Below are 18893 nucleotides of genomic sequence, written 5' to 3'. Positions count from 1 at the left end.
AAACATCAATAAGATTGTTGTTTAAGGCTGTACCAAAAAATATATATATATATATATATATATATATATATATATATATATATATATATATATATATATATATATATATCTTGGGAGTGCAACACAGCAATGATGGGCCAAATGGCTTCCTTTTTTCCTTGTTTAAGGTCATGCAGGAGCATGTGACCACTCATTACTCTCAGTGTAGTTCCAGGGAGAATGTGGACCCTTTGTATACACAGCATTACTTTCCATTCTGCATACAGAATATGAATATTAAAAAGCAAGTGGTTTGATTCCCGACAGAATTATCTGGGAAAAACGCTGTTATTTCATGTTTTGGAATCAGTTTGATGAAGAATTGGAAGCTTTTATTGTGACGTTACCTTCCGCGTGTGAAGATGATACAGCTAATTTCAGGGATATCGGGCTCAGGTAGGGGTTTGGAAACATTTACCCAAAGGAACAAACAAACAAACAAACAAACAAACAGGCTCGCTCTCAAGTCTACAGATATGCAGTCAAATGCTCAAATTGTGATGCCAAAGTAATTTCAGCACCGCAGGTCATAAGCTTGTATTTATCATTGTATCCCAAGAAAGTCAGTTGATGCATGATCTGTTTTCATTGAATGAACCAGCCTTGTAAAATTGGAAGAAAACAGGACAAATCTTGTTTTTATTTTCACAAAGATTACTACCGTTGGCGAAGGAGAGGGTGTTGTTATTTTTGCAATGCCATGCCATGTTTTCACACGTTTTTTTAAATCCAGGTGGTTGAGCCCGTTCGAAGACTGCCGTATCTTAGGCATAAAAATGACAGCATAAGATCTCCTTTCTTAACATTAAATTAGTTTTAAAAGATTGTGTTTTATTCTTACATGAGGGATGTTAATTATAACCATAGAGTCATTCATCAAGACTGATATTATCCAAAATTATAAATTTTCGTCGACAGAATCATTACTCAAATATCACTCAAACGGAAGCCTTGGATGAACTCAAAGCTATCTGAATGCACGACGACTGCTTCTCCAACTTCTCATACCACATATACTTGTCCTACTACATCTAATTCTCCGGCTTCTCCGAGTTCTCATACCACATATACTTGTCCTACTACATCTAATTCTCCGACTTCTCCGATTTCTCATACCACATATACTTGTCCTACTACATCTAATTCTCCGACTTCTCCGAGTTCTCATACCACATATACTTGTCCTACTACATCTAATTCTCCGACTTCTCCGATTTCTCATACCACATATACTTGTCCTACTACATCTAATTCTCCGGCTTCTCCGAGTTCTCATACCACATATACTTGTCCTACTACATCTAATTCTCCGAGTTCTCATACCACATATACTTGTCCTACTACATCTAATTCTCCGACTTCTCCGAGTTCTCATACCACATATACTTCTCCTACTACATCTAATTCTCCGACTTCTCCGAGTTCTCATACCACATATACTTGTCCTACTACATCTAATTCTCCGGCTTCTCCGAGTTCTCATACCACATATACTTGTCCCACTACATCTAATTCTCCGGCTTCTCCGAGTTCTCATACCACATATACTTGTCCTACTACATCTAATTCTCCGACTTCTCCGAGTTCTCATACCACATATACTTGTCCTACTACATCTAATTCTCCGACTTCTCCGAGTTCTCATACCACATATACTTGTCCTACTACATCTAATTCTCCGACTTCTCCGAGTTCTCATACCACATATACTTGTCCTACTACATCTAATTCTCCGACTTCTCCGAGTTCTCATACCACATATACTTGTCCTACTACATCTAATTCTCCGACTTCTCCGAGTTCTCATACCACATATACTTGTCCTACTACATCTAATTCTCCGACTTCTCCGAGTTCTCATACCACATATACTTGTCCTACTACATCTAATTCTCCAACTTCTCCGAGTTCTCATACCACATATACTTCTCCTACTACATCTAATTCTCCGAGTTCTCATACCACATATACTTGTCCTACTACATCTAATTCTCCGACTTCTCCGAGTTCTCATACCACATACACTTCTCCTACTACATCTAATTCTCTGACTTCTCCGAGTTCTCATACCACATACACTTCTCCTACTATATCTAATTCTCCGAGTTCTCATACCACATATACTTGTCCTACTACATCTAATTCTCCGGCTTCTCCGAGTTCTCATACCACATATACTTGTCCTACTACATCTAATTCTCCGGCTTCTCCGAGTTCTCATACCACATATACTTGTCCTACTACATCTAATTCTCCGACTTCTCTGACTACATCTACTTCTCCTTCTCCTTCTCCTTCACCTTCTTTTACTGCTCTTTCTCCTTAGTCTACATTTCCTTCTTCTTCTTATCCTACTTCTCTGACTTCTCCTACTTCTGCAGACATAATTATTCCCATCTTATTGTTCGGTTGGCCTGGGCATGTTTTCGTCCCCAAGTCTTTCACGAACCGGATGGACACCCCAGACGTTTGACTGAAAGTCGCAGGAATTTGAAATTTCTTCAGGGTACCGCAGATAACTCACCTACTATTCACGGAGGACAAGGTGGATCTTTGACGTCCACCAACCAGTGCTGGCAGACAGATCCTCCGACTGACGGCGCATACATTGTTTCCTTGCGCTGTGTGCGAAACACCAAAGTGGCAGTTTATAGTTGGGTTTAGATTCAAACCCTGGACAGGTTAAAGGGGGTGTAATACTAACAAGTAATCCTGCCAGCCACATCTGAATGCACAAAAGTAATGGTTTACCAAAGCAATATTCTCCAGAGATATGAAAGCTAAATTCTCCAAAGATAATATGTAATTAACAGGAAATTGCATCATTGAAACAATACCCATGAAAAGTGTTTTGATTAAAAAAAAATTCTCATAATACATATATTCGTTTTGATTGTTTTCGCTATTAGCATTTGATATTACATGTTGTTACCCGAAAGGCAACAATAAACATCAGCACTAAGATTGCAAAAATAATTAAAAAAAAAATTCCACCTAAATGTCAGTAAAATACAACTCAGACTTTGAACCTTGTCATATGCTATACTCGTTTATCTATTATTTACTCATTTCCTTTTAATTAATGTAAAGGGACACTGATGCCTCGTAATAACGTGCTTGCCCTTCAATTGTTACAGGTGTAAGCCTCACCACGACACTTAGTCATTGTATTAAAAATACAATCTGCAAACAATCTGGTGAAAAAGACAAGCTCCAGGAGCTTGGGTGGTGTGGTTTCCTGTTAAGTGATCCCGGACACTTTCCGTCAAGTTTGAGACCAATAGCAATGCAATATGGCAGATATGTAAAGATGTACAACTACAAGTTGCAAGTGATTGAAGATACAAGTGAATGGTTGCGTAATGTGGTGGACATCCCTGCAGTTATGGCTGACGTAACGCATGCCAACCACAGCATAACCATTGGGCATTTACAGATCAGTTGCAAGATGATACTAGATTGATTAATCACTACTTTTTCTGCTTAACTCTTTGCAGTGTGATGTTTTAAGTGGTAAGGTCTGAGATCATGGGAATTGAAGCGATAGTGGAGTGGCAGAGCTGGAGAAAGGGTTGGGGTGAAAGATGTTGTATATGAGTGGTGTGGGAGTGAGCGAGCTTATATTATGTCACACCTTTGGTGCCAAGAGATAACATGATGGTACAAGCATTCTTGGATGAATTGATTTTCGTCCTCAGGAGTTGGTTATTGTTGAACTTTGGTGAACCCGACTGACTTCCCAGTGTTGTTTTTCGCTTCATTGTGCATGTTTGAATATTCTCTGGATCCCTAATGTTCTTTGTTGTTTAAGCCATTTGGGATGTTTAAAACTTTCTCTTCATGTATATTCCTGACATCCAAATACTGTAAATTTAAATATTCAAAATTTATTTCAAATTATATAATCTGCAGTTTTAATGTATTGCAAAGATAGCACAATTTGTCTTTGAACCGGTACATAATGAGTTGTGAAGGATGTTTCAAATGCATTTTGAAATCATGAGTCTGCTTGTTTTTATTGCTTGGTATAATTATTGGTATAAAGATATCTCCTCCTTTGGCATTTCCAGTTATTTATGGTTGCTTCAATCACATGTGGAAACAACCGTTTCACACTTAGTCTTGTTCCATTACAGAGCTTTGGAGCATCCAAATTCCCAAGCAACATGATAGGGGACCCAATTTTGAGTACCAATTTTTAGAGGTGGCAATTCAGGAGGTTCCAATGATTTGAGAAATTCAGAAGAACGCATAGCTTGGGCTGATTCTTTTTCACCATTCTGACTTGTATCATTGACTGTGTGGTCTGATGAATCCCGGTTACATATATGTATATATATATATATATATATATATATATATATATATATATATATATATATATAAATATATATAAATATACCGTATGCATATATATATATATATATATATATATATATATATATATATATACCGTATGCATATATATATATATATATATATATATATATATATATATATATATATATATATATATATATATATATAAATATACCGTATGCATATATATATATATATATATATATATATATATATATATATATATATATATATATATATATATATATATATATATATATATATATATATATATATATCTGTCCCTTCAGATGTGGGTTTCAGATGTGGGACAATGCTTTCCCATTGTCTTTGGTCGCTCACCTGCATTTGATTTTTCATTGATTTATTTTCATTGTCTTTTTTTTTCATTTATTTTTATTTTTGTTGACATGCTTTCTGATGATTCTGTGATTTTCTTTTTCCTGGTGTATCATCAGCAATGTCCATAGGCATGCAACATTACTCTGCTTCCCCATTGTATCGGGTCTCTCAGCTGCATTTTTTTCATTTTTTTTCCATTTATTTATTTTGATGTATTTATCTTTTTATTGATGGATGTTGTCCGCTGATTCTGTAATTTTTTCCCAGTGTAGCAGCTTTGATGTCCCTCGGAGCACAAAATTTCAGCTTTATACGTCATCCAGAACGTTAGTGAATCAGTTAGTGAATCTTTAATATCAGTCAGTGAATCTGTCAGTCAGTGGTTAGAAAGGGCTGTATATATTACCAGTGGGGTGTGCTTCCAGATTGTCAGCATTGGCACCGTGCTTCCCCATTGTCTTGGGTCGTTCAACTGCATTTGATTTTTCTTTTTATTTCCTTTTTTTTTTAATTTATTGATATTTTTATTTTTTGATGTTGTCCGACAATTCTGTGCATTTTTCTGGTGTGCCGGCTTCGATGTCCATTTGCACACAAAATTTCAGCTTTCTACATCTCACGGAAGGTTCCAGTCTTTAATATCAGTCAGTGAGTCAGTCAGTGAATCAATGGTGAGAAAGGGCTTTATATACACCTGGACCCCGACATTCGCAGTTCCAACATTCGCGGTTTCCACATATTCGTGGTTGATAATTTGCAACATACTGCTATATTTATGGGAAATTGCTCCACATATTCACGGTTTTCACGGCAATTTTTTATTTTATTTTTATTTTTTCCTCAAGCCGCGATTATAACACAGTTCAAAAACATATCTTCCACGAGCCACAAACAAAAGCAGCTGGATGTATGCAGTACAATACTTCTTCTTCTTGCGTATGGCAGCTTAGCTACCGTGATAGCTATCATTGCTTGGAAGCACTACTGTGTCGCTGATGCAGTGCCCCTCATCCAGTACACTATGGTATTATTTCGCCGACCTCAGAAGGATGACAGGCAGAGTCAACTCCCTGGTGTATTAATTCAGTGGGCAACGGGGCTTGAACTCAGGACGCTCGGATCCCAAGCCACCACCCTAACCACTAAGCCATCACCAGGCTAGTACAATACTGTAAGTACACACAAAATACATATCTTCTATGAGCCGCGAATATTGTTGCGGAGCCAGGTATCGGTTGGAGCACGACCGCTAGGTGGAGCAGTAGGGTCGACTCTACCGAACACCCGAAATCTAGATCGTACCTTTCGGAAAACTCCGAGGGGACGGGTCCTTTACCGGACCGTGAATCGTCAATAATTCCACCACGTGGTACAGGGTTATTTGTCAATCTTCAAAATACCTAGAGATCCACGTGGTGACTTACCGAGTATTCACACCCTCGACAGCACTCGTACGAGTCGAGCCGTTGGCGTGCCCGATCCATGCACAACCCGAGCGGATGGTTGCCAAAGTCCCGTCGGTCCAAATGTACATTTACAGCGGCAACAGCCTTTGTAATTCACCAACACGTGCCATGCTAAGCCAATGGAAGAAACACAGCAACGAACTGATACACTTAACAAATGTATTTATTTATCATGGGGAAAAGGGGGGGGGCACACAAGAACAGAGTTATCCGACTATAGAGATGCAAGTATGTCCAGCAAAGAGCACTTAAACAATTCCTACCTACAAACAGCCCCACCGACACACACACACACACACACACACACACACACACACACACACACACACACACACACACACATACCCAGAAAGACATGGACCTGTCCACCTCGTGTGTTTCGGCTGACACGGGCGAACCAGGCCAGCGTCGAGATGCGATGATAGAGTCCAGAGCTCCATTCAGCGCTCGTACCGGCAACCAAAACTCTCCTCCGTATCCAAAACTGTCGAGAAGGCAAGAGGATTCTCTGCCACGTCTCCAAGTCTTTGAGTTGAACGTCAAAGCGAGGGCTGATAACTCCACACTCGTTCAACCTGCATGTCAGATTGACCACAACTTTGCCTGCGCGATGGTCATCAACTATCTCAAAAGCTCTCCTCTCGGTCCAATCGTGCCGCAACCTTATTCACCCTTCTCCGGGGGGGGGGTGCCTCCACCCTCCCCACTCTCCCTCACTGGACGGTTTTGGCACGCAGAATCGCTCGTCGCCCTGTCATTGGCCACAACGGGCGGCAAGTCCGTCGATTGGCCCGGGGGGGGGGGGCGTGGTGACGTCACGCGGACCACCTTTCTCACCATCGCGGGGTCTGATTGGTTGAGCGGCGGCCACCTCACTCATAGCACGCTGATTGGTCGAGGGCCGCCGCGAGGCTCCTCCTTGAACTCCGCCCACCATGGCATCTGCCAGAGCGAGGTGAAGGTGAGGGTGATGCTGGCGTTGTTGTAGTTGATGTTGGTGGTGTAAAAATAAAAGAAAACCCTGACTATCAAAATAACTTTACAGCGCATGTACATTCAATTACCCATTGAACAAGGGAAAGGGGAGCTATCTATCCACATTTACTTATCGAAATAACTGAGCTATAAGACCTGTATGTTGAGTGCTCATGGCTTTCAGATTCGTTACAATATGACCTTCTTCCTGTACGTGCATTGTAGCTTCACTGGATAAACTTTGTTTCATGGGATGTCTCACCATGGTGCACTTTATACATATGGTACTGCGCATAATGTATTGCAGCTTCACAGGATAAACATAGTTTTGTGGGATGTCTCACCGGTGTAACACGTCATTCCCCGCAACGCCATCCCCCATGAGTTACTCACAGAATGAAAACACCAACAACATCTATTGATGTATTCAGTAATTACTAGGTTGCCACATATGGACATTACACAATGGAAACATTCAGCGCATCTTTGTGTAAATCACCATCTTGCTACAAACAGCACCATCTAAGTCAGCGTTTCTCAACCTTTTTACCCTTGTGGAACCCTTGAAATAGTTTTCATGTCTCAGGGAACCGCTGCATAAAAATTATTATATACCATTATTAATATCTAGCTCTTTTATATTTTTATCGTAGTTCACGTGGTAAATATAATATATATTTTTTTTCGGATACCTGGTTTAAGGAAAAAATGACCCCCTTTTTGTCAAATTTATTGGCAATGAAAAAAAAACCATACTGCTCGTTTATGAGACCTCACACCGAGGTTTTAATTTACAAAAAAAATTATTATTTTTTTTGTTTAAAATCGTCATTTTTGAAAGTGGTTGTCAATCCCGAGTTGTTTGACAATTAAAAAACACACTTCATGTAACTTGACAAACAAAACTTAAACAAATAAAGCTGAAGCAATAAAGGTAAATAGAAGAACTCAGAGAGAGAGAGAGAGAGAGAGAGAGAGAGAGAGAGAGAGAGAGAGAGAGAGAGACAGACAGACAGACAGACAGACAGACAGACAGACAGACAGACAGACAGACAGACAGACAGACTTCATGCTAGTAAGCACAGAGAATATAGATGGACACCGTGCATGCGTCCCGTACTGGAGTCAGTCACTCAATGATACACGAATCCGCCGTGTACAGGACGTCCACTAACCAGTGAGGGTGGTTTCACACTGGCGCCATATAGACATCGTTAAATACATTCCCTGTGGTTGTTATAATTGTAAATAATACAAGAGGTTGAAGCCTCTATTATAATATCCAAGGAGTTTCCAACAATATGCCGTACGTGCATAGTAAAATTACGAATATTAAATCAAACAAAAACGACTCAAAAATACATTAGCCTATTTATTACTGTTTCTCGTGGAACCCCGAGCGACCTCTTGCGGAACCCTAGGGGTCCGGGGAACCCCGGTTGAGAAACACTGATCTAAGTTGTTGCATTTTAAAAAAGCTCAGCATAATCTACCTATAGATAGGAAAGACGTCATGTCCTGTGAGTTAAAGAATGCAAACATCAGCATATCTATTTGTGTCATTAGCAGCAACTACTTGCAGACTAATTACACAATGACAATGACAAAACACTCATGGATTTTGCCCTGAAAATCGTGGATTTTAGCCAAATACTTGCAGATTTTACCCTGACATTCGCAAATTTTAGTCTATTTCCACAGCATTTTCCTGCGTTTTCGGGAGATTTTCCTGGACATTCACGGAAATTTTGCAGGTTGGGAAATCCCCGGAACCTATCCCCCCATTTTCCATTGAAACAATGCCCCCAAATTTGCGGTTTCAACATTCGTGGGGTTTTCCCGTAATGTATTCCCCACGAATGTCAGGGTCCTGGTGTATTATGTATATATATATGTATATATATATATATATGTATATATATATATATATATATATATATATATATATATATATATGTATATATATATATATATATATATATATATATATATATATATATATAAATATATATCTTCTTCTTCTTCTTCTTTCGGCTGCTCCCGTTCGGGGTCGCCACAGCGGATCATCCGCATGATCTGCATAGTGATTTGGCACATGTTTTACGCCGGATGCCCTTCCTGACGCAATCCTGGTCGCCTCTTACGACACAGGGATATGGTACACCTATTTTAACCGGGGTATACACCGGCCCAGTGCACTGGTACTCATTTCGCCGACCTCGGAAGGATGACAGGCTGAGTCAACCCCCTGGTGTATTAATTCAGTGGCCCAACGGGGCTTGAACTCAGGACCTTTTGGATCCCAAGCCGCTGCCCTTACCACTGCGCCAACACCAGGCTTAATATATATATATATATATATATATATATATATATATATATATATATATATATATATATATATATATATATATATATATATATATATATATATATATATATATATATATATATATATATATATATATATATATATATATATATATATATATATATATATATATATATATATATATATATATATATATATATACAACTTGTTATTAATATTTCTTCTATTCGTATTGCATTTCACTAATTATATTTGGTGTTGCTTTATGATCTTTAACAAAACTTGTTTTAATCTGTTAATTGTGGCTCCCTGTGTTAGCATACATCTGATAAGCTATTTTAATCTATTGATCAGTTCAGTGCTGTGTGTGGTTGCTCTCGTGGTCCTCATTATTTCATTTGCAACTGTATCATAGAATCGCTTTTTCAGAATGTTGCTCTCTAAGAAAGGCATTCATACAATGTGGAATGGAAAGGCATCTTGTTAATCAAATAATTTGGTGTGAAATTTATTATTACTAGCCGAAACCCCGTCACAGACGGATTCCGTTCATTCAACCACCCTCACCAGCTCAGCTATACTCGAGGGACATGGACTGGACAGGGCGTGCTTACCCCCGCCTACTTATCCCCCGCCCCTGCCCCATCCCCTCCCGCCTTCAATTTGCTTACCCCCGCCCAAAAATTTAATTACCCCGGCCCCGCCTCCGCCTCTTCACTCCCCGCACACACACACACACACACACTGGTCTCTTGATTCCCCGCCCCACTTGCCCCCGGGCCCCCGCCCCTGTCCACCCCCTCACATTCAACCCTGCTTAATTCACCCTAGCCCCCGCCCACTCATCCCCTGCCCCATATCTCGCTTTCAATTTGCTTACCGCCGCCCAAAAATTTGCTTACCTTGCCCCCCGCCTCTTCACTCCCTGCCCCCGGCTCTTCACTCCTCGCCCCCGGCTCTTCACTCCTCGCCCCCGTCTCAACGAAAAGTGTTTATTCTGCTTCAGAGTTGAAAGTTGACTATTGCCACTATGTGCGAAGCACTCTTACAGGTACGAAGTTTCTTTCAGTCCAGGTCACAGTACTGAGAAAAACGTGACGCGAGCGCTCGGAGCAGCACAAAATTGGTCCTTCAGTATTAATATATAGAAGATACAATGTTTCTTGTTACATTTTTTTTGTGTCAAATTCACATTCTGAGGTAGTCAGCATGTGCAGAAGAGGGTTTTACATTGCAGACGCTATTTTCGATGAGTGGAATTGCACCTCTCAGCAGTGACGGTCTGTCAACGACAAACGTAATGACGTCAGTGAATGACCGATGATGTCATGACGTCCTTACGCCTCTCAGCGGTGATGTCACACGTCATCATGTAAACGAATGTAAAACGAAAAGTGTTTATTCTGCTTCAGAGTTGAAGTTTGACTATTGGCACGATGTGCGATGCACTCTTACAGGTACGAAGTTTCTTTCAGTCCAGCTCACAGTACCGAGAAAAACGTGACGCGACCGCTAGGAGGAGCACAAAATTGGTCCTTCAGTATTAATATAGAGATTGATGATATCAGTTTGTAATTCCAAAAAGAAACTGAAGTGGTAATTTGGTTTTTCTTTTTTAATTCGAGTTATTTTGGATAGATATAATCTTGAAGCTGATCAAATACAAACCCATCATTAATTGTTCTTTACATCATTCATTAATCTAAAGATGTTTCACCATCTTTGCGCAGTTGGTATTTTATTTCTGCACATGTTGTGGACATAATCGGACTCGTACGTGTACAGGAATAAATTTGCAAAGAAAGGGGCCGGATCTGAACCCATGGGTTTTCCGACTGTCTTCTGGTGTATCTTGTTGCCATATGTAAAAAAATACTATTGTTTCGGAGAAAATGAAAACTTTATTTTTGTTAATTTTCTGAAAAACGACATGAATTTTGATTTTCCTTTGCAGACAAGTTTGCTCTTTTTGATGGACTTTGATGTATACTTTATTGCCTCCTGGAAATGCTTTATCAACTGCTCTGACCGATGCGGTCAAGAGCTTCTCATGTGGAATGTTTGTGTATAATGTCGAAAAATCACAAGTTGATCGACATTTAGCATTACCCTTGTTATTATTGTTGTGGATACTGTTGATTTTAGGTTTGGAATTAGCAATGATCGATAATTTTTTTAATACCAGAATAAAACCTCACATTTTCATCGTAGTTTTTAAAGTATTTATAAGTTAGATAAATCACTCCGATAATACTACTTAACAATGCTGTCAAACTGCATTCTCTATTTGCGATGATGAACCTCATCTTTCTTTTTTTTGTGAATTTTTGGGATCCACTAAATGAATAGTAATTTATGGTGTTTATCTGGAACTAACAGTCTTCTCGTTTTTGAGTGATTTATATGGTGTTGTAATAAGTCTATCTTATTATCATTCCTTATTTTGTAGGTCTTTCAGAGTACACTCTGTGAGCCCAATTCTTCCAAAAGTGTTGCAATGTCGAATGTTTGCGTACAAATTCAATATTATTATTTGCTTTGCCAATTGGAACAATAACATATTGTGTTTGAAGATGTTTTAAATATTGTGTGGTCTGTAGATTGTTTAAAAGTACTTTTGGATTATTGTTTCAAACTTTTCTTTTCAAATCAACAATTCTCCTTTTTACATGTTTCTCTACCTCCTCCAACTATGGAGTCATTTGTGAGTTTGGTACTTTGTGTTTATCGATTTGTTCTCTCATCCATTACATCAGTCCGATCATTGTAAGTTCCATTGCTTTATTACAGTTAATCCTTTTATTTTCCCTATAATTTGGTTCTTTTGTAAGTAATGCACATAATTTTTTTATCTTTCATTATTCTATCACCTATAATCATGTGTATGTGGATCTTTAACTACGGAATTTTTACAATTACAATGACGGGTGTTCGTCAACCATTCATCTATGTCTATAGATTGCACAGTTTCCTTATTGTTGAAGATTTTTTCCCTGAATTGCATTTCACAAAGTGTACACAACCCTTCATGGCGTGCGCTATCTCTATCTCTATCTCTCTCTCTCTCTCTCTATCTCTCTCTCTCTCTCTCTATCTCTCTCTCTCTCTCTCTCTCTCTCTCTCTCTCTCTCTCTCTCTCTCTCTCTCTCTCTCACATTTCTTTCTGTTGTCGTATTTTCTCTATATTGACCATTTCCACCCCTTTGTTATAAAAAAAAAATCGGTTATTTCTCCGAAATAAGCTCAGAGTGAGTCCTGGTGTCTGACCGTCCTTCCGTCCATCCGTTAATATTTGACTAAAACATCTTCTCCTCACGAAGTACCTGACCGTTGTGGACCAAATTTGGTATGATGCATCAGGGCAACAAGGTCTCATGGGATTGTGCTTCCCATCTCGATACTTCACCTCGAAAGGGGTTGAAAGGGTGAGGGGATGGTGGGCGTTTATTGTGGTGTTTACTTTTTCTTGTGTGTTTTGTTTTTAGGTCAGCTCGCTGACCTAATATAACCGTTCAATCTCCTCAGATCCGTCCGTTTGTCTGTCTGTCTGTCTATTCCTCTGTCCATCCGTCCGTCTGTCAACAATTTTTATTTTTCAATCTCCTCCTAGATGTCTCAGCCGATTGAGTTCCAACTTGAAACGATGATAATACTAGTTGCTCTCTATAGATCGTCTGAGCCCTTTTCCGCATTTTCGCCTCGGGGTCAAGGTTACAGGGTCATCAAGTGCAAAATGACCGATTGGTCGAATGGCCTATAAGGAAGCATTGGATTTAAATTAAATAGGTTTCATCGGGATTATTAAGAAGATTTAATTTGACCAACTAGTTTCTCGTTACCTCTGTCATCTGGCCCTGTTTATTGGGCAATGCGAGGTCCGCTGACTTCAACACTGCTTTGCGCAGTTATTTTAAGTTCAATTTAAATTCTGTTTTCACTTTTCATAGTCACTAAGGTTGCGTAACATTAGGTTGCATCAAGTTTTGTGAAAATTGAATGTTTATATCCTCGGTCTGTGTGGAATGCATTGCAGTGAGGGGTAGCTTCCATGGGCTTCCATCTGTTTCCATGCCATATAACGAGGCTATCTTAACTTCTCGTTGATTTCGGTTTTCACTTTTGGGACCTTCTGGTGTAGCTACACGTTTAATGAAGATAATTTTCGTGCAAATCCGCTCAGAAACGCACTTTTCATGAGGAAAATATATTGAATTCAAATAACCCTGAGACTCTGGAAGGGACACCACATGCTTTCCGTTCAATGCTTCACCTCGTAACCTATCCTCCTGATGGACTGCTTATTCATGGCGTCTGTGAGATTAATGTTAATATTTTAGATGGTTTGGGGATCTGAAAGATCTTTTTATTTTTTTTTTTATTTTTTTTTTTTTTTGTATACCTTGGTCGAGGCTCGTATGAGAGCTAACACACAACTCACAGCAAGGAGGCATGAGACAAGAGGGGCGGGAGTGGAAGGGACAAAACAGTGGGGAACAGACACATTAGGTGAACTGTGGAAGGGAGAGGGATGGGGATGGGACGGGGAACATGGCGAAGAGAAGATGGACATTTCAGGGACTTTCAGGAAGGAAAGTAGGAGAAATGAAGGAAGTGGGCTTGGGTGGATTATCGGGGGTAGAAAAGATCGAGGATTTGGATGGGGGAAGATAAGAGGTGGTGGTGAACAGCTGTTTTGAAAGCCTGGAGGGAAGAATGGGAAAGAATAGAGTGAGGAAGTTTATTCCAAAGGCGGGAAAAAGAGGAATGAAAGAGTGAAGATGAGCAGTGATTCGTGATTTTGGTAGTTTTACCAGAAGGGGGTTGTTGGCGGACCTTGAGCGCCCTGTGGAAATGTGGTGGGGACAAATCGCAGAGAGAGCAGGGGGGCAAGGCTGGAGAGGAGTCGGTAGAAGACAGAAAGACCACCGACCAACCTGCGGTGATTGAGTAAGAGGCCCAAAGACTCAGCTTCATTGCGGGAGATGCCGATGATCTTAAATGCCCTGGTTTCGACAGCGTGAAGCCGAGAAAGGTGGGAGGCAGGAGCACCAGCCCAGAGGGGAGAGCAGTACTCCATCAGGCTACGGACAAAAGCTTTGTAAGTGGTCAGGAGCTCAAGAGGGCCGAGGAAGGACTTAGCACGACGGAGGATTCCCAGTCGGCGACTGGCTTTTGAGGCGAGGTTGGAAATGTGACTTTCCCAGGAAAGGTCATGGCAGATAGTGAGACCTAGAAGCTTGAAAGAAAAGACTTCTTCCAGAGGATTGTTGAGAAAGTGGATGGGGGGTTTTGTAAACGGTCCTTTCGAAGAGACATAGTGAGAGTGTGAGATTTGTCTGGATTGAAAGACATGTTCCACGTGTTGGACCAGTTTGTGATTTTATCCAGATCTGCAGTGAGTGAAGAAGCTGCTGCTTGCCGGTCTGAGGGATGACAGATGGTACGGCAGAGGGTGGAGTCGTTGGCAAAGAGAAATAGAGGATTTTCCAGAGAGTCCGAGAGATCATTGATGAAAACCAGAAAAAGAACAGGGCCCAGAACGCTACCTTGAGGAACTCCAGCCTGCACAGGAAGAGGGGATGAAAGAACTCCATTTAGGGCCACACGTTGACTGCGACAGGAGAGGAAGTCTGCGAGCCATGAGTGGAGATGGCCTTGAATACCATGGGAAGAGAGTTTGGTGAGTAGTGCAGGGTGCCAGACTGTGTCAAAAGCACGTGATATGTCCAGGGATACGGCTCGGATTTCCTGTCTGGCATTGAGGACCTCCATCCATTGATGGGAGAGCAGAAGCAGCATATCCAGGGTTGAGTGACCTGGTCTGAAACCAAATTGATGATTGGAAATCAAGCCATTGGAGAAGAGGAAGGATTTCATATCTGAGGCGATGATGGATTCCATCACCTTGCTGATGATTGGGAGAAGGCTGATTGGTCTGTAGTTATAGGGATCTGTTTTTGCACCTTTTTTATGCAGGGCAGTGATGTTAGCAGATTTCCAAAATCTGCAAGTATCAGAAAGAATTCCGGTGAAAAACTTACGTTTTAAGATTTTGTTAGGGCATTTTATCTGACGGCGAGCTGGCTGGTCACATGACGCCGCGCAGACAGCGAGTGATTGAGCTTCTCGGTGGCCCGGGGGTCCTTTTTTGTTGGGGTCCAGCTCTGTCCTGGATACAGCGATTAAATGCACACACTTAGAGTATTTATTTGATGGCCATAAACGCGGGTTTGAAAATTGTATAATTATGTTGGGAATGATTCCGAGAATATGGAGATTTTTGCTTCAAGCGGCCTCTTCGAGCCTGTTTATTTTAAATTCAATTTGAATGCTGTTTTCACCTTCCGTAGTCGCTAAAGTTGATTCACACTCGGTTGCATCAAGTTTTGTATCCGAGCTGACCGTCAAACCGGCTCGGGTGTATTTTGTTTAAGTTTGTGTGTTTAGTTTGGCCTTTTTTGATGTTTTTTTGACTATTTAATAAAACAAAAAAGAACTATTTTTGTTTGGACTCTTATTTTTTGACTTAGGCCTTAGTTATTTTATAACTTGGTTTACGGATCCGCCGACGGTATATTTGCCGAAATGAAATATAAATATAAAATACATTTTTAGCCTTTTATATTTATACATTTTCCGCCGAAGGTGCAAAAGTTTCAAAACCTGAAATGTAAATGTCGGCATTTATTTTCAAAATATAATTTCGTGCGCACGTGCCAAAATGCCGAGTCACCTTTAACCGAGCTGCGCAGTCGTCTTCGGTCATGGCGTCTGAGCAGTGGCCTGCGTGGTTCAGATTGACTGTTGTTTCTGGGGCGAAAGTGATTGTTTGTTGTTTTTTGTTTTTGTTTTTTTTTCTATACTTTGTCGAGGCTTGTGTGAGAGCTAACACACAACGCACATCAAGGGGGATATGAGACAAGAGAGGAGGGAGTGGGAAGGACAAAACAGTGGTAGTCTAGAGGCCAAAATCTGTAGCTAGCCTAGAAAATAGGTTCGCTGCTGATTTCATGTTAGAATGGTGCAACTGGTGTTTTTGAAGAGTCTAGGCATGACCAAGTCTAGTTCCACTTGTTGCCAAGTCTGCATCTGAATATTATGGCCGCCATCAGATTTTGTCTTTTTCTTACTGCAAATTGTACTAGCCAGAAATTTGTCATGATTGTGAAATACTATGTAATCTGACATGAGGAACACTATTTTGTGCTTTATTTTTGTACTGGATCACAACTTTTCACATAATTGACAACTTAAATACGAAATTGAAAATGCACATACGAGCAACAAATGTGAAAAAGAAAATGTTTAGCACTATTGATGGAGATGGGTTTACAGTCAGTCAAAGGTTATTTCAACAGCTGTCAGATTCTTTCTAACACAAAATTACGTTGCTTTGCAGAAGAGAAAAGTGTTGTGAGAACACCCAAGTACAATTTTCAGAGCTATTGATCGGCTTGTACACTGAACGGGTTCCTACAAAGGGCTTTGCATCCACATGCTTTCGTGCAAGGCAGTCCATTCCGTGTACATTTGCACCGTCGAGTTGAGCATGACCCACGGCATTTGCATGTCGTCAGTTCTACACAGTAAGCAGTAATAGGCTGTGCAGTCATGAGTCGTCATGACTGCACTGTGCAGTCATGAGTCATGAGTCCTTGCGTCTGAGGGCCACGCACTGACTTGCATGAAAAGTGCCAGACCCAGTCAGCGTCTCCTCAATTATGTCAATGTTGTCATTAGAATATCTCAAATATCCTGTGGTAGTTGGGATGTTGAGAAAGTTCCTTGGGATCATGACATTTCCATTATCTCGGAAGCATTGTATAACATCATTGGCAATTGCTGTGTCAATGCGCCTCACTGTATCGTACCCAACTGTGTGTGCAGCTGCATGAAAAAGATTGACAAGCTCTTTTGAGCGTGTAGCCTGGTGAAGAGCAAGGCCAAGGCCCAGGTGTTTGGGGGTCAGTTTTTTGCCTCCTGAAGCCACATGAATAATGTCTTGGCAGATGCTCAGAACTTTGTTCTTGGTATCTGTCTCATCCGCTTCTTCATTGTCCATCTTGTCAGTGCTGTCACCACCACAAAGAAGCTTTACAAGCATGTACAGGGTTTCAGGTACAATTCGCTCTGCATTTTCTGTGTTCAGTCCACCGATAATGCTATGCCCTGGAGAGTGTTTTACGTCACTGTAAATCTTTATGCCCACTCTGAAGATCCAGCTAAGGATTTCGTTCTCATGATGAGGCAGACTGCACTGAGCCAATTCATCTTCTTCAGAACTTTCACCTTCTTCAGATAAATCATTCACGGCGGTTCTCATGGCAAACTTTGTCACAGTTGAGGACGCAACTATGAGGGGTTTTGTGTCATCCAATGGCTGCACGAATGTCACCTTGTCACTACCAAAGTGAACCTCCACTTTCTGCTTGAAATTGTAGCTTTTGTAGGCTCCAGCCTCAATTCCAAAATCATTCAATAACAGCATGCTGTAGTGTTCCCAGATGTTTTTCAGGCTAAACACATGTCCCTTCTGCAGCTCTTTCTCAAGCTGGTTCATCACATTTCTGAAACAGATGCTTTCAGGAGACTGGTTTTTCTCTCCACTCTCCTTTTTATACTTTCTGCGAAAAGAAACATAACACTTGAGGTGATATTTACCTTCAGCTGCCATCAAGTCTGAAACACCTGCAAACCTGTGACGCATGGTGGGGTCAAATTGGGCCAAACTAAGCATCCTGGATGATGTGTGATCAAATTCAACATTTGTCAGGACACCAGCTTTTCCAGGAATGTCAGTCTGGCAGAAAGCGCATTTTGACCAATCCATAGCGCTGTGCGCGGATCTTAGTGACTTTGGGACATGGTATTTCTCTGAGGAACCTGATGTTGTGGGTATCTCTTCTGCGTAAGTCACAGATTGTGGCTGAATCCTTGACTTCAGTCTGTCTATTTTTTGTGCGTGAGTAAAGTCACTATAGCAGACTTTGTGCCATTGAATCTTTTCGACGTGCTCCGGTACAGAATATTTTCTGATTCTTGAGAATGAGTCAACATATTTAGCGTCATTATATTTCTCTCTTTCTTTACAACATTCAGCTACAGTTTTTCACACCAACGATTGTAGTCTTTCGAAGTGGCGTTGACTTGCTAGTTTTTGAACTGTCCTGGCAAATAAAGCATTTATTCCAGTCTACATGCTCTTCTTCTTCTCGATCCCTTGAACCCCCTGTGAGAAATATTGCGGCTTTCATTTTTCAGTTAGTCCTGGGTAACAGAAAAACACACAGTTATGTAGTTTAGGTTCATTTTATAGCAAAGTTGTAAAATTCATTGATTGTGGTTTGTATAACACTGAACAACAAATTTCAAAAATTTTT

General features: G+C 40.5%; 1 protein-coding gene across 8 annotated transcripts in view; it reads left to right on the top strand.

Moving 5' to 3' along the window:
* LOC147024409 (uncharacterized) overlaps nucleotides 1-18893 on the top strand; it is a 200601-nt gene that overhangs the window by 179290 nt on the left and 2418 nt on the right. The window lies entirely within an intron of this gene.

Source organism: Eptatretus burgeri, chromosome 6, assembly GCF_056783735.1.
Source record: "Eptatretus burgeri isolate ZD-2024b chromosome 6, Ebu_testis_v1, whole genome shotgun sequence".
Classification (NCBI taxonomy): domain Eukaryota; kingdom Metazoa; phylum Chordata; class Myxini; order Myxiniformes; family Myxinidae; genus Eptatretus; species Eptatretus burgeri.
Note: the sequence above shows the minus strand (reverse complement) of the source record. Positions and strands in the feature narration are given on the sequence as shown.